The following is a 20,762-nucleotide window of genomic DNA, read 5'->3' on the forward strand; positions in this document are numbered from 1 at the left end:
CCTGCAAAAACACAGGCAGACATGTTCAACAGGGCTTCCTGGTTATGTGGGAGGAGCAGAATGCCATTGGTCCCCCCTTGCAAATTCTAATTTACATAAGGAAGACAGAGAGGTAGCTGGGAGTAGGCACTGCACACGGGCATTGCACTCTCTCTTATGATTTGCAGCCAATTCTAGATTGAGGCAGGAGGAAAGGAGGTGACTCGCCCAACAATGGCTATACTGAGAAGTCAGCCACTCTGGGTCTCCCAGGTGAGTGTTTCAGGCCTGTGAACCACTCATATAAATCTCGCCTGAGCGAGCCTGAGCGAGCGCTGAGCGAGCGCGTTTGAATCCAAATATCAAACCCCTCTTTCTCAGGCGCAGGAAATGGTGGGCCCTTCATTGCTTCTGGTGTGGAAGTCTATGGGGCAAGGGTCCAGGACTTGCAGAGGAGAACAATTGCCAGAAAGTGCTTGCTGTTCTCATCTGTGCCTTTTTTCTGCTCACTGGCTGATAGGAGATTGGCTGCCCCCTTTCTTGCTAGAGTGAAAAAACAACAACTTGAGAGAAAACATGACGTTGTGAGGCTCACTTAGAGGGAGACTAGCCAAATAGCCCTGCTTTTTTTCTGAAAGACGCTTCAGAAATTGTTCAAAATGTCTCCTGGCCACTCAGGCTCGTTGGTCTAGGGGTATGATTCTCGCTTCGGGTGCGAGAGGTCCCGGGTTCAAGTCCCGGACGAGCCCATGCTGTGGACATTTTCAGGATGCTTGTAATATAGGAGCATTTCTTCTTTTCAATGCTATAAGACGCTGTGTATGTCGAGAAAGTTCCTTACCCTGCACGCTATTTTCCACTTGTGGCGGGATAAAGGAGTGCAGGACTTCTTTGCAACTGCTTTTCTGGGCCAGACCAGCATGGTAGGAACATTACATGCATAGTGTTTTTCTAGTGTAATTTCAGGATATGGTTTCAAAATCGCCTCTTGGAATAAAAGTGGTCCTCATTCCTGTCTTCCAAAGAAATAGAGACCGGGTAAGGAGAGCCCAACTTTGAGCTTCAAGGACATTGGCCCTTAGTCTGTGCATTCCAGCCCAATACATGCCAACAAGATTCCTGAGTTAGTGTCTGTTTCTGTAGTGTAGTGGTTATCACGTTCGCCTTACACGCGAAAGGTCCCTGGTTCGAGACCGGGCAGAAACAGCGGTTTGCTGTTTTTAACAGTGTTTGCCTTTACTGGCTGACTTTATAGGAAAGCTGAGATAATAGAGGCTGTCTATCCCTCACCAACCTGACGTAGTGTGCTCCAGGGATCTCAGTGACAGCTCGAAAAGAGAAGTGACGATAGCTTGCGCCATTCGCTTGCTCGCCCTTTGCTCTGAAGGGTGGGCCTACTTCATGAAAGCAAGGAATGAGAGCAGAAATGCTTTTCTTGTCCTCACCACAAGCAGACACTTAGAGAAAACAAACTGTCTGAAGGACAGAGGCTTTTTAATTTCTTGTTTGATGACGGCCATGGAAAAGACAGCAATCATATTGCAGAAGAGAGCAACATGTGCAGTTGCTTGCTTTGGGTGAAGCATTCACTGACTAGCTGCCACTAACCCCTGGAGCCGTGTCAGAGGTGACTCTTGCGTGGCTCGTTGGTCTAGGGGTATGATTCTCGCTTAGGGTGCGAGAGGTCCCGGGTTCAAATCCCAGACGAGCCCTTTTTAGAGCTAAACATACAAATCGTACTAAAAATGCACTATGCCTGACTATTTCTAGTAATACTCGGTGCATTGTTGCGCAACATATTCCTAACCTCAGAAGAAAAATGGATCACCGTGCTTTTTCTGCCTACCTGCTTAGTCTCAGTGTGTCCCAGGTGATGCTTTCCCAAGCTGTACTCGCAGACATTTAGGCATCAGATATTTGTCTGTCGATGCCTGCACAAGTAAATTTTGAATACGTCTAATTGCAAGCATGTTGGATGATATCTCTGAGGTTTTCACACTTGTTCTGCACATTCTGAGCCGCTGCTGATACAGCAGAATAGAAGTAGGGTGAAGCCTTGAGAGGAACTTTGCTTTAACAGTAGCAAGCAGCAAGGTCGTTTCTGTAGTGTAGTGGTCATCACGTTCGCCTAACACGCGAAAGGTACCCGGTTCGAGACCGGGCAGAAACACTGAGCGTTGGCTGCTTTTATGTGCACACTCTAAAACCTTATTATCTGAATGCAAGTTTAAGAAGAGGTGGTCTTTGAACACAGTGAGCCGTGGGAAACTTTCTTTACCTTTGCAAGACGAAACAAAGTTATCTGCATCCATCATCTGGGGGTCGTTCTTGTGCCTATTTTTATTTTGTTTAAGCTATGTTGTATTGTTGGGGCCTTTACACCTGTGACATTGCTGTGAAGGTTGTAAGTGGAAACATTGGCAGGTGCAGATAGAAGAGTTAGACCTAAGCCCCCCTCATGAGCCGTCAGGATGGCCGAGTGGTCTAAGGCGCCAGACTCAAGAGAGCTTGATCTTCAGTGTAGCTGAGCCTTCTGGTCTCCTCATGGAGGCGTGGGTTCAAATCCCACTTCTGACAGGTCCCTTTTACACCCGTAAATCTTCCTGTTTTTTGCAGTGCGTTCCCGGCAAACACCACAATCTTTGCAGGAACCTGTAGCATGTGAAGAGAAATCCACCAACAATCAGGCTGGGCCCTCAATCACAATTCCATGGATTTCTGGAAATGACACCTCAGGCACACCTTCCATTAAATTTGCACTCCATCACAGTAACTGCCATGCTGGGTTTCTAACTAAGCAGTTGATCCCATCATTTGTTGTGAGGCTCTCCTGCCACCTTTTGGGCAGAGAAGGCACTGTCCCTGCAAAAACACAGGCAGACATGTTCAACAGGGTTTCCTGGTTATGTGGGAGGAGCAGAATGCCATTGGTCCCCCCTTGCAAATTCTAATTTACATAAGGAAGACAGAGAGGTAGCTGGGAGTAGGCACTGCACACGGGCATTGCACTCTCTCTTATGATTTGCAGCCAATTCTAGATTGAGGCAGGAGGAAAGGAGGTGACTCGCCCAACAATGGCTATACTGAGAAGTCAGCCACTCTGGGTCTCCCAGGTGAGTGTTTCAGGCCTGTGAGCCACTCATATAAATCTCGCCTGATTGAGCCTGATCGAGCGCGTTTGAATCCAAATATCAAACCCCTCTTTCTCAGGTGCAGGAAATGGTGGGCCCTTCATTGCTTCTGGTGTGGAAGTCTATGGGGCAAGGGTCCAGGACTTGCAGAGGAGAACAATTGCCAGAAAGTGCTTGCTGTTCTCATCTGTGCCTTTTTTCTGCTCACTGGCTGATAGGAGATTGGCTGCCCCCTTTCTTGCTAGAGTGAAAAAACAACAACTTGAGAGAAAACATGACGTTGTGAGGCTCACTTAGAGGGAGACTAGCCAAATAGCCCTGCTTTTTTTCTGAAAGACGCTTCAGAAATTGTTCAAAATGTCTCCTGGCCACTCAGGCTCGTTGGTCTAGGGGTATGATTCTCGCTTCGGGTGCGAGAGGTCCCGGGTTCAAATCCCGGACGAGCCCATGCTGTGGACATTTTCAGGATGCTTGTAATATAGGAGCATTTATTCTTTTCAATGCTATAAGACGCTGTGTATGTCGAGAAAGTTCCTTACCCTGCACGCTATTTTCCACTTGTGGCGGGATAAAGGAGTGCAGGACTTCTTTGCAACTGCTTTTCTGGGCCAGACCAGCATGGTAGGAACATTACATGCATAGTGTTTTTCTAGTGTAATTTCAGGATATGATTTCAAAATCGCCTCTTGGAATAAAAGTGGTCCTCATTCCTGTCTTCCAAAGAAATAGAGACCGGGTAAGGAGAGCCCAACTTTGAGCTTCAAGGACATTGGCCCTTAGTCTGTGCATTCCAGCCCAATACATGCCAACAAGATTCCTGAGTTAGTGTCTGTTTCTGTAGTGTAGTGGTTATCACGTTCGCCTTACACGCGAAAGGTCCCTGGTTCGAGACCGGGCAGAAACAGCAGTTTGCTGTTTTTAACAGTGTTTGCCTTTACTGGCTGACTTTATAGGAAAGCTGAGATAATAGAGGCTGTCTATCCCTCACCAACCTGACGTAGTGTGCTCCAGGGATCTCAGTGACAGCTCGAAAAGAGAAGTGACGATAGCTTGCGCCATTCGCTTGCTCGCCCTTTGCTCTGAAGGGTGGGCCTACTTCATGAAAGCAAGGAATGAGAGCAGAAATGCTTTTCTTGTCCTCACCACAAGCAGACACTTAGAGAAAACAAACTGTCTGAAGGACAGAGGCTTTTTAATTTCTTGTTTGATGACGGCCATGGAAAAGACAGCAATCATATTGCAGAAGAGAGCAACATGTGCAGTTGCTTGCTTTGGGTGAAGCATTCACTGACTAGCTGCCACTAACACCTGGAGCCGTGTCAGAGGTGACTCTTGCGTGGCTCGTTGGTCTAGGGGTATGATTCTCGCTTAGGGTGCGAGAGGTCCCGGGTTGAAATCCCGGACGAGCCCTTTTTAGAGCTAAACATACAAATCGTACTAAAAATGCACTATGCCTGACTATTTCTAGTAATACTCGGTGCATTGTTGCGCAACATATTCCTAACCTCAGAAGAAAAATGGATCACCGTGCTTTTTCTGCCTACCTGCTTAGTCTCAGTGTGTCCCAGGTGATGCTTTCCCAAGCTGTACTCGCAGACATTTAGGCATCAGATATTTGTCTGTCGATGCCTGCACAAGTAAATTTTGAATACGTCTAATTGCAAGCATGTTGGATGATATCTCTGAGGTTTTCACACTTGTTCTGCACATTCTGAGCCGCTGCTGATACAGCAGAATAGAAGTAGGGTGAAGCCTTGAGAGGAACTTTGCTTTAACAGTAGCAAGCAGCAAGGTCGTTTCTGTAGTGTAGTGGTCATCACGTTCGCCTAACACGCGAAAGGTCCCCGGTTCGAGACCGGGCAGAAACACTGAGCATTGGCTGCTTTTATGTGCACACTCTAAAACCTTATTATCTGAATGCAAGTTTAAGAAGAGGTGGTCTTTGAACACAGTGAGCCGTGGGAAACTTTCTTTACCTTTGCAAGACGAAACAAAGTTATCTGCATCCATCATCTGGGGGTCGTTCTTGTGCCTATTTTTATTTTGTTTAAGCTATGTTGTATTGTTGGGGCCTTTACACCTGTGACATTGCTGTGAAGGTTGTAAGTGGAAACATTGGCAGGTGCAGATAGAAGAGTTAGACCTAAGCCCCCCCTCATGAGCCGTCAGGATGGCCGAGTGGTCTAAGGCGCCAGACTCAAGAGAGCTTGATCTTCAGTGTAGCTGAGCCTTCTGGTCTCCTCATGGAGGCGTGGGTTCAAATCCCACTTCTGACAGGTCCCTTTTACACCCGTATATCTTCCTGTTTTTTGCAGTGCGTTCCCGGCAAACACCACAATCTTTGCAGGAACCTGTAGCATGTGAAGAGAAATCCACCAACAATCAGGCTGGGCCCTTAATCACAATTCCATGGATTTCTGGAAATGACACCTCAGGCACACCTTCCATTAAATTTGCACTCCATCACAGTAACTGCCATGCTGGGTTTCTAACTGAGCAGTTGATCCCATCATTTGTTGTGAGGCTCTCCTGCCACCTTTTGGGCAGAGAAGGCACTGTCCCTGCAAAAACACAGGCAGACATGTTCAACAGGGCTTCCTGGTTATGTGGGAGGAGCAGAATGCCATTGGTCCCCCCTTGCAAATTCTAATTTACATAAGGAAGACAGAGAGGTAGCTGGGAGTAGGCACTGCACACGGGCATTGCACTCTCTCTTATGATTTGCAGCCAATTCTAGATTGAGGCAGGAGGAAAGGAGGTGACTCGCCCAACAATGGCTATACTGAGAAGTCAGCCACTCTGGGTCTCCCAGGTGAGTGTTTCAGGCCTGTGAACCACTCATATAAATCTCGCCTGAGCGAGCCTGAGCGAGCGCTGAGCGAGCGCGTTTGAATCCAAATATCAAACCCCTCTTTCTCAGGCGCAGGAAATGGTGGGCCCTTCATTGCTTCTGGTGTGGAAGTCTATGGGGCAAGGGTCCAGGACTTGCAGAGGAGAACAATTGCCAGAAAGTGCTTGCTGTTCTCATCTGTGCCTTTTTTCTGCTCACTGGCTGATAGGAGATTGGCTGCCCCCTTTCTTGCTAGAGTGAAAAAACAACAACTTGAGAGAAAACATGACGTTGTGAGGCTCACTTAGAGGGAGACTAGCCAAATAGCCCTGCTTTTTTTCTGAAAGACGCTTCAGAAATTGTTCAAAATGTCTCCTGGCCACTCAGGCTCGTTGGTCTAGGGGTATGATTCTCGCTTCGGGTGCGAGAGGTCCCGGGTTCAAGTCCCGGACGAGCCCATGCTGTGGACATTTTCAGGATGCTTGTAATATAGGAGCATTTCTTCTTTTCAATGCTATAAGACGCTGTGTATGTCGAGAAAGTTCCTTACCCTGCACGCTATTTTCCACTTGTGGCGGGATAAAGGAGTGCAGGACTTCTTTGCAACTGCTTTTCTGGGCCAGACCAGCATGGTAGGAACATTACATGCATAGTGTTTTTCTAGTGTAATTTCAGGATATGGTTTCAAAATCGCCTCTTGGAATAAAAGTGGTCCTCATTCCTGTCTTCCAAAGAAATAGAGACCGGGTAAGGAGAGCCCAACTTTGAGCTTCAAGGACATTGGCCCTTAGTCTGTGCATTCCAGCCCAATACATGCCAACAAGATTCCTGAGTTAGTGTCTGTTTCTGTAGTGTAGTGGTTATCACGTTCGCCTTACACGCGAAAGGTCCCTGGTTCGAGACCGGGCAGAAACAGCGGTTTGCTGTTTTTAACAGTGTTTGCCTTTACTGGCTGACTTTATAGGAAAGCTGAGATAATAGAGGCTGTCTATCCCTCACCAACCTGACGTAGTGTGCTCCAGGGATCTCAGTGACAGCTCGAAAAGAGAAGTGACGATAGCTTGCGCCATTCGCTTGCTCGCCCTTTGCTCTGAAGGGTGGGCCTACTTCATGAAAGCAAGGAATGAGAGCAGAAATGCTTTTCTTGTCCTCACCACAAGCAGACACTTAGAGAAAACAAACTGTCTGAAGGACAGAGGCTTTTTAATTTCTTGTTTGATGACGGCCATGGAAAAGACAGCAATCATATTGCAGAAGAGAGCAACATGTGCAGTTGCTTGCTTTGGGTGAAGCATTCACTGACTAGCTGCCACTAACCCCTGGAGCCGTGTCAGAGGTGACTCTTGCGTGGCTCGTTGGTCTAGGGGTATGATTCTCGCTTAGGGTGCGAGAGGTCCCGGGTTCAAATCCCAGACGAGCCCTTTTTAGAGCTAAACATACAAATCGTACTAAAAATGCACTATGCCTGACTATTTCTAGTAATACTCGGTGCATTGTTGCGCAACATATTCCTAACCTCAGAAGAAAAATGGATCACCGTGCTTTTTCTGCCTACCTGCTTAGTCTCAGTGTGTCCCAGGTGATGCTTTCCCAAGCTGTACTCGCAGACATTTAGGCATCAGATATTTGTCTGTCGATGCCTGCACAAGTAAATTTTGAATACGTCTAATTGCAAGCATGTTGGATGATATCTCTGAGGTTTTCACACTTGTTCTGCACATTCTGAGCCGCTGCTGATACAGCAGAATAGAAGTAGGGTGAAGCCTTGAGAGGAACTTTGCTTTAACAGTAGCAAGCAGCAAGGTCGTTTCTGTAGTGTAGTGGTCATCACGTTCGCCTAACACGCGAAAGGTACCCGGTTCGAGACCGGGCAGAAACACTGAGCGTTGGCTGCTTTTATGTGCACACTCTAAAACCTTATTATCTGAATGCAAGTTTAAGAAGAGGTGGTCTTTGAACACAGTGAGCCGTGGGAAACTTTCTTTACCTTTGCAAGACGAAACAAAGTTATCTGCATCCATCATCTGGGGGTCGTTCTTGTGCCTATTTTTATTTTGTTTAAGCTATGTTGTATTGTTGGGGCCTTTACACCTGTGACATTGCTGTGAAGGTTGTAAGTGGAAACATTGGCAGGTGCAGATAGAAGAGTTAGACCTAAGCCCCCCTCATGAGCCGTCAGGATGGCCGAGTGGTCTAAGGCGCCAGACTCAAGAGAGCTTGATCTTCAGTGTAGCTGAGCCTTCTGGTCTCCTCATGGAGGCGTGGGTTCAAATCCCACTTCTGACAGGTCCCTTTTACACCCGTAAATCTTCCTGTTTTTTGCAGTGCGTTCCCGGCAAACACCACAATCTTTGCAGGAACCTGTAGCATGTGAAGAGAAATCCACCAACAATCAGGCTGGGCCCTCAATCACAATTCCATGGATTTCTGGAAATGACACCTCAGGCACACCTTCCATTAAATTTGCACTCCATCACAGTAACTGCCATGCTGGGTTTCTAACTAAGCAGTTGATCCCATCATTTGTTGTGAGGCTCTCCTGCCACCTTTTGGGCAGAGAAGGCACTGTCCCTGCAAAAACACAGGCAGACATGTTCAACAGGGTTTCCTGGTTATGTGGGAGGAGCAGAATGCCATTGGTCCCCCCTTGCAAATTCTAATTTACATAAGGAAGACAGAGAGGTAGCTGGGAGTAGGCACTGCACACGGGCATTGCACTCTCTCTTATGATTTGCAGCCAATTCTAGATTGAGGCAGGAGGAAAGGAGGTGACTCGCCCAACAATGGCTATACTGAGAAGTCAGCCACTCTGGGTCTCCCAGGTGAGTGTTTCAGGCCTGTGAGCCACTCATATAAATCTCGCCTGATTGAGCCTGATCGAGCGCTGAGCGAGCACGTTTGAATCCAAATATCAAACCCCTCTTTCTCAGGCGCAGGAAATGGTGGGCCCTTCATTGCTTCTGGTGTGGAAGTCTATGGGGCAAGGGTCCAGGACTTGCAGAGGAGAACAATTGCCAGAAAGTGCTTGCTGTTCTCATCTGTGCCTTTTTTCTGCTCACTGGCTGATAGGAGATTGGCTGCCCCCTTTCTTGCTAGAGTGAAAAAACAACAACTTGAGAGAAAACATGACGTTGTGAGGCTCACTTAGAGGGAGACTAGCCAAATAGCCCTGCTTTTTTTCTGAAAGACGCTTCAGAAATTGTTCAAAATGTCTCCTGGCCACTCAGGCTCGTTGGTCTAGGGGTATGATTCTCGCTTCGGGTGCGAGAGGTCCTGGGTTCAAATCCCGGACGAGCCCATGCTGTGGACATTTTCAGGATGCTTGTAATATAGGAGCATTTCTTCTTTTCAATGCTATAAGACGCTGTGTATGTCGAGAAAGTTCCTTACCCTGCACGCTGTTTTCCACTTGTGGCGGGATAAAGGAGTGCAGGACTTCTTTGCAACTGCTTTTCTGGGCCAGACCAGCATGGTAGGAACATTACATGCATAGTGTTTTTCTAGTGTAATTTCAGGATATGGTTTCAAAATCGCCTCTTGGAATAAAAGTGGTCCTCATTCCTGTCTTCCAAAGAAATAGAGACCGGGTAAGGAGAGCCCAACTTTGAGCTTCAAGGACATTGGCCCTTAGTCTGTGCATTCCAGCCCAATACATGCCAACAAGATTCCTGAGTTAGTGTCTGTTTCTGTAGTGTAGTGGTTATCACGTTCGCCTTACACGCGAAAGGTCCCTGGTTCGAGACCGGGCAGAAACAGCGGTTTGCTGTTTTTAACAGTGTTTGCCTTTACTGGCTGACTTTATAGGAAAGCTGAGATAATAGAGGCTGTCTATCCCTCACCAACCTGACGTAGTGTGCTCCAGGGATCTCAGTGACAGCTCGAAAAGAGAAGTGACGATAGCTTGCGCCATTCGCTTGCTCGCCCTTTGCTCTGAAGGGTGGGCCTACTTCATGAAAGCAAGGAATGAGAGCAGAAATGCTTTTCTTGTCCTCACCGCAAGCAGACACTTAGAGAAAACAAACTGTCTGAAGGACAGAGGCTTTTTAATTTCTTGTTTGATGACGGCAATGGAAAAGACAGCAATCATATTGCAGAAGAGAGCAACATGTGCAGTTGCTTGCTTTGGGTGAAGCATTCACCGACTAGCTGCCACTAACCCCTGGAGCCATGTCAGAGGTGACTCTTGCGTGGCTCGTTGGTCTAGGGGTATGATTCTCGCTTAGGGTGCGAGAGGTCCCGGGTTCAAATACCGGACGAGCCCTTTTTAGAGCTAAACATACAAATCGTACTAAAAATGCACTATGCCTGACTATTTCTAGTAATACTCGGTTGATTTTTTGCTTAACATATTCCTAACCTCAGTAGAAAAATGGATCACCGTGCTTTTTCTGCCTACCTGCTTAGTCTCAGTGTGTCCCAGGTGATGCTTTCCCAAGCTGTACTCGCAGACATTTAGGCATCAGATATTTGTCTGTCGATGCCTGCACAAGTAAATTTTGAATACGTCTAATTGCAAGCATGTTGGATGATATCTCTGAGGTTTTCACACTTGTTCTGCACATTCTGAGCCGCTGCTGATACAGCAGAATAGAAGTAGGGTGAAGCCTTGAGAGGAACTTTGCTTTAACAGTAGCAAGCAGCAAGGTCGTTTCTGTAGTGTAGTGGTCATCACGTTCGCCTAACACGCGAAAGGTCCCCGGTTCGAGACCGGGCAGAAACACTGAGCGTTGGCTGCTTTTATGTGCACACTCTAAAACCTTATTATCTGAATGCAAGTTTAAGAAGAGGTGGTCTTTGAACACAGTGAGCCGTGGGAAACTTTCTTTACCTTTGCAAGACGAAACAAAGTTATCTGCATCCATCATCTGGGGGTCGTTCTTGTGCCTATTTTTATTTTGTTTAAGCTATGTTGTATTGTTGGGGCCTTTACACCTGTGACATTGCTGTGAAGGTTGTAAGTGGAAACATTGGCAGGTGCAGATAGAAGAGTTAGACCTAAGCCCCCCTCATGAGCCGTCAGGATGGCCGAGTGGTCTAAGGCGCCAGACTCAAGAGAGCTTGATCTTCAGTGTAGCTGAGCCTTCTGGTCTCCTCATGGAGGCGTGGGTTCAAATCCCACTTCTGAGAGGTCCCTTTTACACCCGTAAATCTTCCTGTTTTTTGCAGTGCGTTCCCGGCAAACACCACAATCTTTGCAGGAACCTGTAGCATGTGAAGAGAAATCCACCAACAATCAGGCTGGGCCCTCAATCACAATTCCATGGATTTCTGGAAATGACACCTCAGGCACACCTTCCATTAAATTTGCACTCCATCACAGTAACTGCCATGCTGGGTTTCTAACTAAGCAGTTGATCCCATCATTTGTTGTGAGGCTCTCCTGCCACCTTTTGGGCAGAGAAGGCACTGTCCCTGCAAAAACACAGGCAGACATGTTCAACAGGGCTTCCTGGTTATGTGGGAGGAGCAGAATGCCATTGGTCCCCCCTTGCAAATTCTAATTTACATAAGGAAGACAGAGAGGTAGCTGGGAGTAGGCACTGCACACGGGCATTGCACTCTCTCTTATGATTTGCAGCCAATTCTAGATTGAGGCAGGAGGAAAGGAGGTGACTCGCCCAACAATGGCTATACTGAGAAGTCAGCCACTCTGGGTCTCCCAGGTGAGTGTTTCAGGCCTGTGAGCCACTCATATAAATCTCGCCTGATTGAGCCTGATCGAGCGCGTTTGAATCCAAATATCAAACCCCTCTTTCTCAGGCGCAGGAAATGGTGGGCCCTTCATTGCTTCTGGTGTGGAAGTCTATGGGGCAAGGGTCCAGGACTTGCAGAGGAGAACAATTGCCAGAAAGTGCTTGCTGTTCTCATCTGTGCCTTTTTTCTGCTCACTGGCTGATAGGAGATTGGCTGCCCCCTTTCTTGCTAGAGTGAAAAAACAACAACTTGAGAGAAAACATGACGTTGTGAGGCTCACTTAGAGGGAGACTAGCCAAATAGCCCTGCTTTTTTTCTGAAAGACGCTTCAGAAATTGTTCAAAATGTCTCCTGGCCACTCAGGCTCGTTGGTCTAGGGGTATGATTCTCGCTTCGGGTGCGAGAGGTCCTGGGTTCAAATCCCGGACGAGCCCATGCTGTGGACATTTTCAGGATGCTTGTAATATAGGAGCATTTCTTCTTTTCAATGCTATAAGACGCTGTGTATGTCGAGAAAGTTCCTTACCCTGCACGCTATTTTCCACTTGTGGCGGGATAAAGGAGTGCAGGACTTCTTTGCAACTGCTTTTCTGGGCCAGACCAGCATGGTAGGAACATTACATGCATAGTGTTTTTCTAGTGTAATTTCAGGATATGGTTTCAAAATCGCCTCTTGGAATAAAAGTGGTCCTCATTCCTGTCTTCCAAAGAAATAGAGACCGGGTAAGGAGAGCCCAACTTTGAGCTTCAAGGACATTGGCCCTTAGTCTGTGCATTCCAGCCCAATACATGCCAACAAGATTCCTGAGTTAGTGTCTGTTTCTGTAGTGTAGTGGTTATCACGTTTGCCTTACACGCGAAAGGTCCCTGGTTCGAGACCGGGCAGAAACAGCGGTTTGCTGTTTTTAACAGTGTTTGCCTTTACTGGCTGACTTTATAGGAAAGCTGAGATAATAGAGGCTGTCTATCCCTCACCAACCTGACGTAGTGTGCTCCAGGGATCTCAGTGACAGCTCGAAAAGAGAAGTGACGATAGCTTGCGCCATTCGCTTGCTCGCCCTTTGCTCTGAAGGGTGGGCCTACTTCATGAAAGCAAGGAATGAGAGCAGAAATGCTTTTCTTGTCCTCACCGCAAGCAGACACTTAGAGAAAACAAACTGTCTGAAGGACAGAGGCTTTTTAATTTCTTGTTTGATGACGGCCATGGAAAAGACAGCAATCATATTGCAGAAGAGAGCAACATGTGCAGTTGCTTGCTTTGGGTGAAGCATTCACCGACTAGCTGCCACTAACCCCTGGAGCCATGTCAGAGGTGACTCTTGCGTGGCTCGTTGGTCTAGGGGTATGATTCTCGCTTAGGGTGCGAGAGGTCCCGGGTTCAAATCCCGGACGAGCCCTTTTTAGAGCTAAACATACAAATCGTACTAAAAATGCACTATGCCTGACTATTTCTAGTAATACTCGGTTGATTTTTTGCTTAACATATTCCTAACCTCAGTAGAAAAATGGATCACCGTGCTTTTTCTGCCTACCTGCTTAGTCTCAGTGTGTCCCAGGTGATGCTTTCCCAAGCTGTACTCGCAGACATTTAGGCATCAGATATTTGTCTGTCGATGCCTGCACAAGTAAATTTTGAATACGTCTAATTGCAAGCATGTTGGATGATATCTCTGAGGTTTTCACACTTGTTCTGCACATTCTGAGCCGCTGCTGATACAGCAGAATAGAAGTAGGGTGAAGCCTTGAGAGGAACTTTGCTTTAACAGTAGCAAGCAGCAAGGTCGTTTCTGTAGTGTAGTGGTCATCACGTTCGCCTAACACGCGAAAGGTCCCCGGTTCGAGACCGGGCAGAAACACTGAGCGTTGGCTGCTTTTATGTGCACACTCTAAAACCTTATTATCTGAATGCAAGTTTAAGAAGAGGTGGTCTTTGAACACAGTGAGCCGTGGGAAACTTTCTTTACCTTTGCAAGACGAAACAAAGTTATCTGCATCCATCATCTGGGGGTCGTTCTTGTGCCTATTTTTATTTTGTTTAAGCTATGTTGTATTGTTGGGGCCTTTACACCTGTGACATTGCTGTGAAGGTTGTAAGTGGAAACATTGGCAGGTGCAGATAGAAGAGTTAGACCTAAGCCCCCCCTCATGAGCCGTCAGGATGGCCGAGTGGTCTAAGGCGCCAGACTCAAGAGAGCTTGATCTTCAGTGTAGCTGAGCCTTCTGGTCTCCTCATGGAGGCGTGGGTTCAAATCCCACTTCTGACAGGTCCCTTTTACACCCGTAAATCTTCCTGTTTTTTGCAGTGCGTTCCCGGCAAACACCACAATCTTTGCAGGAACCTGTAGCATGTGAAGAGAATCCACCAACAATCAGGCTGGGCCCTTAATCACAATTCCATGGATTTCTGGAAATGACACCTCAGGCACACCTTCCATTAAATTTGCACTCCATCACAGTAACTGCCATGCTGGGTTTCTAACTGAGCAGTTGATCCCATCATTTGTTGTGAGGCTCTCCTGCCACCTTTTGGGCAGAGAAGGCACTGTCCCTGCAAAAACACAGGCAGACATGTTCAACAGGGCTTCCTGGTTATGTGGGAGGAGCAGAATGCCATTGGTCCCCCCTTGCAAATTCTAATTTACATAAGGAAGACAGAGAGGTAGCTGGGAGTAGGCACTGCACACGGGCATTGCACTCTCTCTTATGATTTGCAGCCAATTCTAGATTGAGGCAGGAGGAAAGGAGGTGACTCGCCCAACAATGGCTATACTGAGAAGTCAGCCACTCTGGGTCTCCCAGGTGAGTGTTTCAGGCCTGTGAACCACTCATATAAATCTCGCCTGATCGAGCCTGATTGAGCGCTGAGCGAGCGCGTTTGAATCCAAATATCAAGCCCCTCTTTCTCAGGCGCAGGAAATGGTGGGCCCTTCATTGCTTCTGGTGTGGAAGTCTATGGGGCAAGGGTCCAGGACTTGCAGAGGAGAACAATTGCCAGAAAGTGCTTGCTGTTCTCATCTGTGCCTTTTTTCTGCTCACTGGCTGATAGGAGATTGGCTGCCCCCTTTCTTGCTAGAGTGAAAAAACAACAACTTGAGAGAAAACATGACGTTGTGAGGCTCACTTAGAGGGAGACTAGCCAAATAGCCCTGCTTTTTTTCTGAAAGACGCTTCAGAAATTGTTCAAAATGTCTCCTGGCCACTCAGGCTCGTTGGTCTAGGGGTATGATTCTCGCTTCGGGTGCGAGAGGTCCCGGGTTCAAATCCCGGACGAGCCCATGCTGTGGACATTTTCAGGATGCTTGTAATATAGGAGCATTTCTTCTTTTCAATGCTATAAGACGCTGTGTATGTCGAGAAAGTTCCTTACCCTGCACGCTATTTTCCACTTGTGGCGGGATAAAGGAGTGCAGGACTTCTTTGCAACTGCTTTTCTGGGCCAGACCAGCATGGTAGGAACATTACATGCATAGTGTTTTTCTAGTGTAATTTCAGGATATGGTTTCAAAATCGCCTCTTGGAATAAAAGTGGTCCTCATTCCTGTCTTCCAAAGAAATAGAGACCGGGTAAGGAGAGCCCAACTTTGAGCTTCAAGGACATTGGCCCTTAGTCTGTGCATTCCAGCCCAATACATGCCAACAAGATTCCTGAGGTAGTGTCTGTTTCTGTAGTGTAGTGGTTATCACGTTCGCCTTACACGCGAAAGGTCCCTGGTTCGAGACCGGGCAGAAACAGCGGTTTGCTGTTTTTAACAGTGTTTGCCTTTACTGGCTGACTTTATAGGAAAGCTGAGATAATAGAGGCTGTCTATCCCTCACCAACCTGACGTAGTGTGCTCCAGGGATCTCAGTGACAGCTCGAAAAGAGAAGTGACGATAGCTTGCGCCATTCGCTTGCTCGCCCTTTGCTCTGAAGGGTGGGCCTACTTCATGAAAGCAAGGAATGAGAGCAGAAATGCTTTTCTTGTCCTCACCACAAGCAGACACTTAGAGAAAACAAACTGTCTGAAGGACAGAGGCTTTTTAATTTCTTGTTTGATGACGGCCATGGAAAAGACAGCAATCATATTGCAGAAGAGAGCAACATGTGCAGATGCTTGCTTTGGGTGAAGCATTCACTGACTAGCTGCCACTAACCCCTGGAGCCGTGTCAGAGGTGACTCTTGCGTGGCTCGTTGGTCTAGGGGTCTGATTCTCGCTTAGGGTGCGAGAGGTCCCGGGTTCAAATCCCGGACGAGCCCTTTTTAGAGCTAAACATACAAATCATACTAAAAATGCACTATGCCTGACTATTTCTAGTAATACTCGGTGCATTGTTGCGCAACATATTCCTAACCTCAGAAGAAAAATGGATCACCGTGCTTTTTCTGCCTACCTGCTTAGTCTCAGTGTGTCCCAGGTGATGCTTTCCCAAGCTGTACTCGCAGACATTTAGGCATCAGATATTTGTCTGTCGATGCCTGCACAAGTAAATTTTGAATACGTCTAATTGCAAGCATGTTGGATGATATCTCTGAGGTTTTCACACTTGTTCTGCACATTCTGAGCCGCTGCTGATACAGCAGAATAGAAGTAGGGTGAAGCCTTGAGAGGAACTTTGCTTTAACAGTAGCAAGCAGCAAGGTCGTTTCTGTAGTGTATTGGTCATCACGTTCGCCTAACACGCGAAAGGTCCCCGGTTCGAGACCGGGCAGAAACACTGAGCGTTGGCTGCTTTTATGTGCACACTCTAAAACCTTATTATCTGAATGCAAGTTTAAGAAGAGGTGGTCTTTGAACACAGTGAGCCGTGGGAAACTTTCTTTACCTTTGCAAGACGAAACAAAGTTATCTGCATCCATCATCTGGGGGTCGTTCTTGTGCCTATTTTTATTTTGTTTAAGCTATGTTGTATTGTTGGGGCCTTTACACCTGTGACATTGCTGTGAAGGTTGTAAGTGGAAACATTGGCAGGTGCAGATAGAAGAGTTAGACCTAAGCCCCCCTCATGAGCCGTCAGGATGGCCGAGTGGTCTAAGGCGCCAGACTCAAGAGAGCTTGATCTTCAGTGTAGCTGAGCCTTCTGGTCTCCTCATGGAGGCGTGGGTTCAAATCCCACTTCTGACAGGTCCCTTTTACACCCGTAAATCTTCCTGTTTTTTGCAGTGCGTTCCCGGCAAACACCACAATCTTTGCAGGAACCTGTAGCACGTGAAGAGAAATCCACCAACAATCAGGCTGGGCCCTCAATCACAATTCCATGGATTTCTGGAAATGACACCTCAGGCACACCTTCCATTAAATTTGCACTCCATCACAGTAACTGCCATGCTGGGTTTCTAACTAAGCAGTTGATCCCATCATTTGTTGTGAGGCTCTCCTGCCACCTTTTGGGCAGAGAAGGCACTGTCCCTGCAAAAACACAGGCAGACATGTTCAACAGGGATTCCTGGTTATGTGGGAGGAGCAGAATGCCATTGGTCCCCCCTTGCAAATTCTAATTTACATAAGGAAGACAGAGAGGTAGCTGGGAGTAGGCACTGCACACGGGCATTGCACTCTCTCTTATGATTTGCAGCCAATTCTAGATTGAGGCAGGAGGAAAGGAGGTGACTCGCCCAACAATGGCTATACTGAGAAGTCAGCCACTCTGGGTCTCCCAGGTGAGTGTTTCAGGCCTGTGAGCCACTCATATAAATCTCGCCTGATTGAGCCTGATCGAGCGCGTTTGAATCCAAATATCAAACCCCTCTTTCTCAGGCGCAGGAAATGGTGGGCCCTTCATTGCTTCTGGTGTGGAAGTCTATGGGGCAAGGGTCCAGGACTTGCAGAGGAGAACAATTGCCAGAAAGTGCTTGCTGTTCTCATCTGTGCCTTTTTTCTGCTCACTGGCTGATAGGAGATTGGCTGCCCCCTTTCTTGCTAGAGTGAAAAAACAACAACTTGAGAGAAAACATGACGTTGTGAGGCTCACTTAGAGGGAGACTAGCCAAATAGCCCTGCTTTTTTTCTGAAAGACGCTTCAGAAATTGTTCAAAATATCTCCTGGCCACTCAGGCTCGTTGGTCTAGGGGTATGATTCTCGCTTCGGGTGCGAGAGGTCCTGGGTTCAAATCCCGGACGAGCCCATGCTGTGGACATTTTCAGGATGCTTGTAATATAGGAGCATTTCTTCTTTTCAATGCTATAAGACGCTGTGTATGTCGAGAAAGTTCCTTACCCTGCACGCTATTTTCCACTTGTGGCGGGATAAAGGAGTGCAGGACTTCTTTGCAACTGCTTTTCTGGGCCAGACCAGCATGGTAGGAACATTACATGCATAGTGTTTTTCTAGTGTAATTTCAGGATATGGTTTCAAAATCGCCTCTTGGAATAAAAGTGGTCCTCATTCCTGTCTTCCAAAGAAATAGAGACCGGGTAAGGAGAGCCCAACTTTGAGCTTCAAGGACATTGGCCCTTAGTCTGTGCATTCCAGCCCAATACATGCCAACAAGATTCCTGAGTTAGTGTCTGTTTCTGTAGTGTAGTGGTTATCACGTTTGCCTTACACGCGAAAGGTCCCTGGTTCGAGACCGGGCAGAAACAGCGGTTTGCTGTTTTTAACAGTGTTTGCCTTTACTGGCTGACTTTATAGGAAAGCTGAGATAATAGAGGCTGTCTATCCCTCACCAACCTGACGTAGTGTGCTCCAGGGATCTCAGTGACAGCTCGAAAAGAGAAGTGACGATAGCTTGCGCCATTCGCTTGCTCGCCCTTTGCTCTGAAGGGTGGGCCTACTTCATGAAAGCAAGGAATGAGAGCAGAAATGCTTTTCTTGTCCTCACCGCAAGCAGACACTTAGAGAAAACAAACTGTCTGAAGGACAGAGGCTTTTTAATTTCTTGTTTGATGACGGCCATGGAAAAGACAGCAATCATATTGCAGAAGAGAGCAACATGTGCAGTTGCTTGCTTTGGGTGAAGCATTCACCGACTAGCTGCCACTAACCCCTGGAGCCATGTCAGAGGTGACTCTTGCGTGGCTCGTTGGTCTAGGGGTATGATTCTCGCTTAGGGTGCGAGAGGTCCCGGGTTCAAATCCCGGACGAGCCCTTTTTAGAGCTAAACATACAAATCGTACTAAAAATGCACTATGCCTGACTATTTCTAGTAATACTCGGTTGATTTTTTGCTTAACATATTCCTAACCTCAGTAGAAAAATGGATCACCGTGCTTTTTCTGCCTACCTGCTTAGTCTCAGTGTGTCCCAGGTGATGCTTTCCCAAGCTGTACTCGCAGACATTTAGGCATCAGATATTTGTCTGTCGATGCCTGCACAAGTAAATTTTGAATACGTCTAATTGCAAGCATGTTGGATGATATCTCTGAGGTTTTCACACTTGTTCTGCACATTCTGAGCCGCTGCTGATACAGCAGAATAGAAGTAGGGTGAAGCCTTGAGAGGAACTTTGCTTTAACAGTAGCAAGCAGCAAGGTCGTTTCTGTAGTGTAGTGGTCATCACGTTCGCCTAACACGCGAAAGGTCCCCGGTTCGAGACCGGGCAGAAACACTGAGCGTTGGCTGCTTTTATGTGCACACTCTAAAACCTTATTATCTGAATGCAAGTTTAAGAAGAGGTGGTCTTTGAACACAGTGAGCCGTGGGAAACTTTCTTTACCTTTGCAAGACGAAACAAAGTTATCTGCATCCATCATCTGGGGGTCGTTCTTGTGCCTATTTTTATTTTGTTTAAGCTATGTTGTATTGTTGGGGCCTTTACACCTGTGACATTGCTGTGAAGGTTGTAAGTGGAAACATTGGCAGGTGCAGATAGAAGAGTTAGACCTAAGCCCCCCTCATGAGCCGTCAGGATGGCCGAGTGGTCTAAGGCGCCAGACTCAAGAGAGCTTGATCTTCAGTGTAGCTGAGCCTTCTGGTCTCCTCATGGAGGCGTGGGTTCAAATCCCACTTCTGACAGGTCCCTTTTACACCCGTAAATCTTCCTGTTTTTTGCAGTGCGTTCCCGGCAAACACCACAATCTTTGCAGGAACCTGTAGCATGTGAAGAGAAATCCACCAACAATCAGGCTGGGCCCTCAATCACAATTCCATGGATTTCTGGAAATGACACCTCAGGCACACCTTCCATTAAATTTGCACTCCATCACAGTAACTGCCATGCTGGGTTTCTAACTAAGCAGTTGATCCCATCATTTGTTGTGAGGCTCTCCTGCCACCTTTTGGGCAGAGAAGGCACTGTCCCTGCAAAAACACAGGCAGACATGTTCAACAGGGCTTCCTGGTTATGTGGGAGGAGCAGAATGCCATTGGTCCCCCCTTGCAAATTCTAATTTACATAAGGAAGACAGAGAGGTAGCTGGGAGTAGGCACTGCACACGGGCATTGCACTCTCTCTTATGATTTGCAGCCAATTCTAGATTGAGGCAGGAGGAAAGGAGGTGACTCGCCCAACAATGGCTATACTGAGAAGTCAGCCACTCTGGGTCTCCCAGGTGAGTGTTTCAGGCCTGTGAGCCACTCATATAAATCTCGCCTGATTGAGCCTGATCGAGCGCGTTTGAATCCAAATATCAAACCCCTCTTTCTCAGGTGCAGGAAATGGTGGGCCCTTCATTGCTTCTGGTGTGGAAGTCTATGGGGCAAGGGTCCAGGACTTGCAGAGGAGAACAATTGCCAGAAAGTGCTTGCTGTTCTCATCTGTGCCTTTTTTCTGCTCACTGGCTGATAGGAGATTGGCTGCCCCCTTTCTTGCTAGAGTGAAAAAACAACAACTTGAGAGAAAACATGACGTTGTGAGGCTCACTTAGAGGGAGACTAGCCAAATAGCCCTGCTTTTTTTCTGAAAGACGCTTCAGAAATTGTTCAAAATGTCTCCTGGCCACTCAGGCTCGTTGGTCTAGGGGTATGATTCTCGCTTCGGGTGCGAGAGGTCCCGGGTTCAAATCCCGGACGAGCCCATGCTGTGGACATTTTCAGGATGCTTGTAATATAGGAGCATTTCTTCTTTTCAATGCTATAAGACGCTGTGTATGTCGAGAAAGTTCCTTACCCTGCACGCTATTTTCCACTTGTGGCGGGATAAAGGAGTGCAGGACTTCTTTGCAACTGCTTTTCTGGGCCAGACCAGCATGGTAGGAACATTACATGCATA

The 20,762-nt window shown here is 47.3% G+C and overlaps 36 non-coding genes across 36 annotated transcripts; all 36 read left to right on the top strand.

Annotated features, from left to right (window-relative positions):
• Positions 1–656: 656 nt before the first annotated feature.
• TRNAP-CGG (transfer RNA proline (anticodon CGG)) lies at positions 657–728 on the top strand. The gene has a single exon. It is a non-coding gene; the product is annotated as a tRNA-Pro (tRNA).
• A 384-nt stretch (positions 729–1,112) lies between these two features.
• TRNAV-UAC (transfer RNA valine (anticodon UAC)) lies at positions 1,113–1,185 on the top strand. The gene has a single exon. It is a non-coding gene; the product is annotated as a tRNA-Val (tRNA).
• Positions 1,186–1,619: 434 nt separating this feature from the next.
• Positions 1,620–1,691, top strand: TRNAP-AGG (transfer RNA proline (anticodon AGG)). The gene has a single exon. It is a non-coding gene; the product is annotated as a tRNA-Pro (tRNA).
• A 385-nt stretch (positions 1,692–2,076) lies between these two features.
• On the top strand, positions 2,077–2,149 carry TRNAV-AAC (transfer RNA valine (anticodon AAC)). The gene has a single exon. It is a non-coding gene; the product is annotated as a tRNA-Val (tRNA).
• Positions 2,150–2,444: 295 nt separating this feature from the next.
• TRNAL-CAA (transfer RNA leucine (anticodon CAA)) lies at positions 2,445–2,556 on the top strand. Its single transcript has 2 exons — positions 2,445–2,482; positions 2,511–2,556. It is a non-coding gene; the product is annotated as a tRNA-Leu (tRNA).
• Positions 2,557–3,485: 929 nt separating this feature from the next.
• On the top strand, positions 3,486–3,557 carry TRNAP-CGG (transfer RNA proline (anticodon CGG)). The gene has a single exon. It is a non-coding gene; the product is annotated as a tRNA-Pro (tRNA).
• A 384-nt stretch (positions 3,558–3,941) lies between these two features.
• Positions 3,942–4,014, top strand: TRNAV-UAC (transfer RNA valine (anticodon UAC)). Its single transcript has one exon. It is a non-coding gene; the product is annotated as a tRNA-Val (tRNA).
• Positions 4,015–4,448: 434 nt separating this feature from the next.
• TRNAP-AGG (transfer RNA proline (anticodon AGG)) lies at positions 4,449–4,520 on the top strand. Its single transcript has one exon. It is a non-coding gene; the product is annotated as a tRNA-Pro (tRNA).
• A 385-nt stretch (positions 4,521–4,905) lies between these two features.
• TRNAV-AAC (transfer RNA valine (anticodon AAC)) lies at positions 4,906–4,978 on the top strand. Its single transcript has one exon. It is a non-coding gene; the product is annotated as a tRNA-Val (tRNA).
• Positions 4,979–5,274: 296 nt separating this feature from the next.
• Positions 5,275–5,386, top strand: TRNAL-CAA (transfer RNA leucine (anticodon CAA)). The gene is made up of 2 exons: positions 5,275–5,312; positions 5,341–5,386. It is a non-coding gene; the product is annotated as a tRNA-Leu (tRNA).
• Positions 5,387–6,326: 940 nt separating this feature from the next.
• Positions 6,327–6,398, top strand: TRNAP-CGG (transfer RNA proline (anticodon CGG)). Its single transcript has one exon. It is a non-coding gene; the product is annotated as a tRNA-Pro (tRNA).
• Positions 6,399–6,782: 384 nt separating this feature from the next.
• Positions 6,783–6,855, top strand: TRNAV-UAC (transfer RNA valine (anticodon UAC)). The gene has a single exon. It is a non-coding gene; the product is annotated as a tRNA-Val (tRNA).
• A 434-nt stretch (positions 6,856–7,289) lies between these two features.
• TRNAP-AGG (transfer RNA proline (anticodon AGG)) lies at positions 7,290–7,361 on the top strand. The gene has a single exon. It is a non-coding gene; the product is annotated as a tRNA-Pro (tRNA).
• Positions 7,362–7,746: 385 nt separating this feature from the next.
• TRNAV-AAC (transfer RNA valine (anticodon AAC)) lies at positions 7,747–7,819 on the top strand. Its single transcript has one exon. It is a non-coding gene; the product is annotated as a tRNA-Val (tRNA).
• A 295-nt stretch (positions 7,820–8,114) lies between these two features.
• TRNAL-CAA (transfer RNA leucine (anticodon CAA)) lies at positions 8,115–8,226 on the top strand. Its single transcript has 2 exons — positions 8,115–8,152; positions 8,181–8,226. It is a non-coding gene; the product is annotated as a tRNA-Leu (tRNA).
• Positions 8,227–9,166: 940 nt separating this feature from the next.
• Positions 9,167–9,238, top strand: TRNAP-CGG (transfer RNA proline (anticodon CGG)). The gene has a single exon. It is a non-coding gene; the product is annotated as a tRNA-Pro (tRNA).
• A 384-nt stretch (positions 9,239–9,622) lies between these two features.
• On the top strand, positions 9,623–9,695 carry TRNAV-UAC (transfer RNA valine (anticodon UAC)). The gene has a single exon. It is a non-coding gene; the product is annotated as a tRNA-Val (tRNA).
• Positions 9,696–10,129: 434 nt separating this feature from the next.
• TRNAP-AGG (transfer RNA proline (anticodon AGG)) lies at positions 10,130–10,201 on the top strand. Its single transcript has one exon. It is a non-coding gene; the product is annotated as a tRNA-Pro (tRNA).
• Positions 10,202–10,587: 386 nt separating this feature from the next.
• On the top strand, positions 10,588–10,660 carry TRNAV-AAC (transfer RNA valine (anticodon AAC)). Its single transcript has one exon. It is a non-coding gene; the product is annotated as a tRNA-Val (tRNA).
• A 295-nt stretch (positions 10,661–10,955) lies between these two features.
• On the top strand, positions 10,956–11,067 carry TRNAL-CAA (transfer RNA leucine (anticodon CAA)). The gene is made up of 2 exons: positions 10,956–10,993; positions 11,022–11,067. It is a non-coding gene; the product is annotated as a tRNA-Leu (tRNA).
• A 929-nt stretch (positions 11,068–11,996) lies between these two features.
• On the top strand, positions 11,997–12,068 carry TRNAP-CGG (transfer RNA proline (anticodon CGG)). Its single transcript has one exon. It is a non-coding gene; the product is annotated as a tRNA-Pro (tRNA).
• A 384-nt stretch (positions 12,069–12,452) lies between these two features.
• On the top strand, positions 12,453–12,525 carry TRNAV-UAC (transfer RNA valine (anticodon UAC)). The gene has a single exon. It is a non-coding gene; the product is annotated as a tRNA-Val (tRNA).
• A 434-nt stretch (positions 12,526–12,959) lies between these two features.
• Positions 12,960–13,031, top strand: TRNAP-AGG (transfer RNA proline (anticodon AGG)). The gene has a single exon. It is a non-coding gene; the product is annotated as a tRNA-Pro (tRNA).
• Positions 13,032–13,417: 386 nt separating this feature from the next.
• Positions 13,418–13,490, top strand: TRNAV-AAC (transfer RNA valine (anticodon AAC)). The gene has a single exon. It is a non-coding gene; the product is annotated as a tRNA-Val (tRNA).
• Positions 13,491–13,786: 296 nt separating this feature from the next.
• TRNAL-CAA (transfer RNA leucine (anticodon CAA)) lies at positions 13,787–13,898 on the top strand. The gene is made up of 2 exons: positions 13,787–13,824; positions 13,853–13,898. It is a non-coding gene; the product is annotated as a tRNA-Leu (tRNA).
• A 939-nt stretch (positions 13,899–14,837) lies between these two features.
• Positions 14,838–14,909, top strand: TRNAP-CGG (transfer RNA proline (anticodon CGG)). The gene has a single exon. It is a non-coding gene; the product is annotated as a tRNA-Pro (tRNA).
• Positions 14,910–15,293: 384 nt separating this feature from the next.
• On the top strand, positions 15,294–15,366 carry TRNAV-UAC (transfer RNA valine (anticodon UAC)). The gene has a single exon. It is a non-coding gene; the product is annotated as a tRNA-Val (tRNA).
• A 434-nt stretch (positions 15,367–15,800) lies between these two features.
• TRNAP-AGG (transfer RNA proline (anticodon AGG)) lies at positions 15,801–15,872 on the top strand. Its single transcript has one exon. It is a non-coding gene; the product is annotated as a tRNA-Pro (tRNA).
• Positions 15,873–16,257: 385 nt separating this feature from the next.
• TRNAV-AAC (transfer RNA valine (anticodon AAC)) lies at positions 16,258–16,330 on the top strand. Its single transcript has one exon. It is a non-coding gene; the product is annotated as a tRNA-Val (tRNA).
• A 295-nt stretch (positions 16,331–16,625) lies between these two features.
• On the top strand, positions 16,626–16,737 carry TRNAL-CAA (transfer RNA leucine (anticodon CAA)). The gene is made up of 2 exons: positions 16,626–16,663; positions 16,692–16,737. It is a non-coding gene; the product is annotated as a tRNA-Leu (tRNA).
• A 929-nt stretch (positions 16,738–17,666) lies between these two features.
• Positions 17,667–17,738, top strand: TRNAP-CGG (transfer RNA proline (anticodon CGG)). Its single transcript has one exon. It is a non-coding gene; the product is annotated as a tRNA-Pro (tRNA).
• A 384-nt stretch (positions 17,739–18,122) lies between these two features.
• Positions 18,123–18,195, top strand: TRNAV-UAC (transfer RNA valine (anticodon UAC)). Its single transcript has one exon. It is a non-coding gene; the product is annotated as a tRNA-Val (tRNA).
• Positions 18,196–18,629: 434 nt separating this feature from the next.
• Positions 18,630–18,701, top strand: TRNAP-AGG (transfer RNA proline (anticodon AGG)). The gene has a single exon. It is a non-coding gene; the product is annotated as a tRNA-Pro (tRNA).
• A 386-nt stretch (positions 18,702–19,087) lies between these two features.
• On the top strand, positions 19,088–19,160 carry TRNAV-AAC (transfer RNA valine (anticodon AAC)). The gene has a single exon. It is a non-coding gene; the product is annotated as a tRNA-Val (tRNA).
• A 295-nt stretch (positions 19,161–19,455) lies between these two features.
• TRNAL-CAA (transfer RNA leucine (anticodon CAA)) lies at positions 19,456–19,567 on the top strand. The gene is made up of 2 exons: positions 19,456–19,493; positions 19,522–19,567. It is a non-coding gene; the product is annotated as a tRNA-Leu (tRNA).
• A 929-nt stretch (positions 19,568–20,496) lies between these two features.
• On the top strand, positions 20,497–20,568 carry TRNAP-CGG (transfer RNA proline (anticodon CGG)). Its single transcript has one exon. It is a non-coding gene; the product is annotated as a tRNA-Pro (tRNA).
• Positions 20,569–20,762: the final 194 nt, after the last annotated feature.

This window comes from Lissotriton helveticus, chromosome 10 (assembly GCF_964261635.1).
Source record: "Lissotriton helveticus chromosome 10, aLisHel1.1, whole genome shotgun sequence".
Taxonomy (NCBI): Eukaryota; Metazoa; Chordata; class Amphibia; order Caudata; family Salamandridae; genus Lissotriton; species Lissotriton helveticus.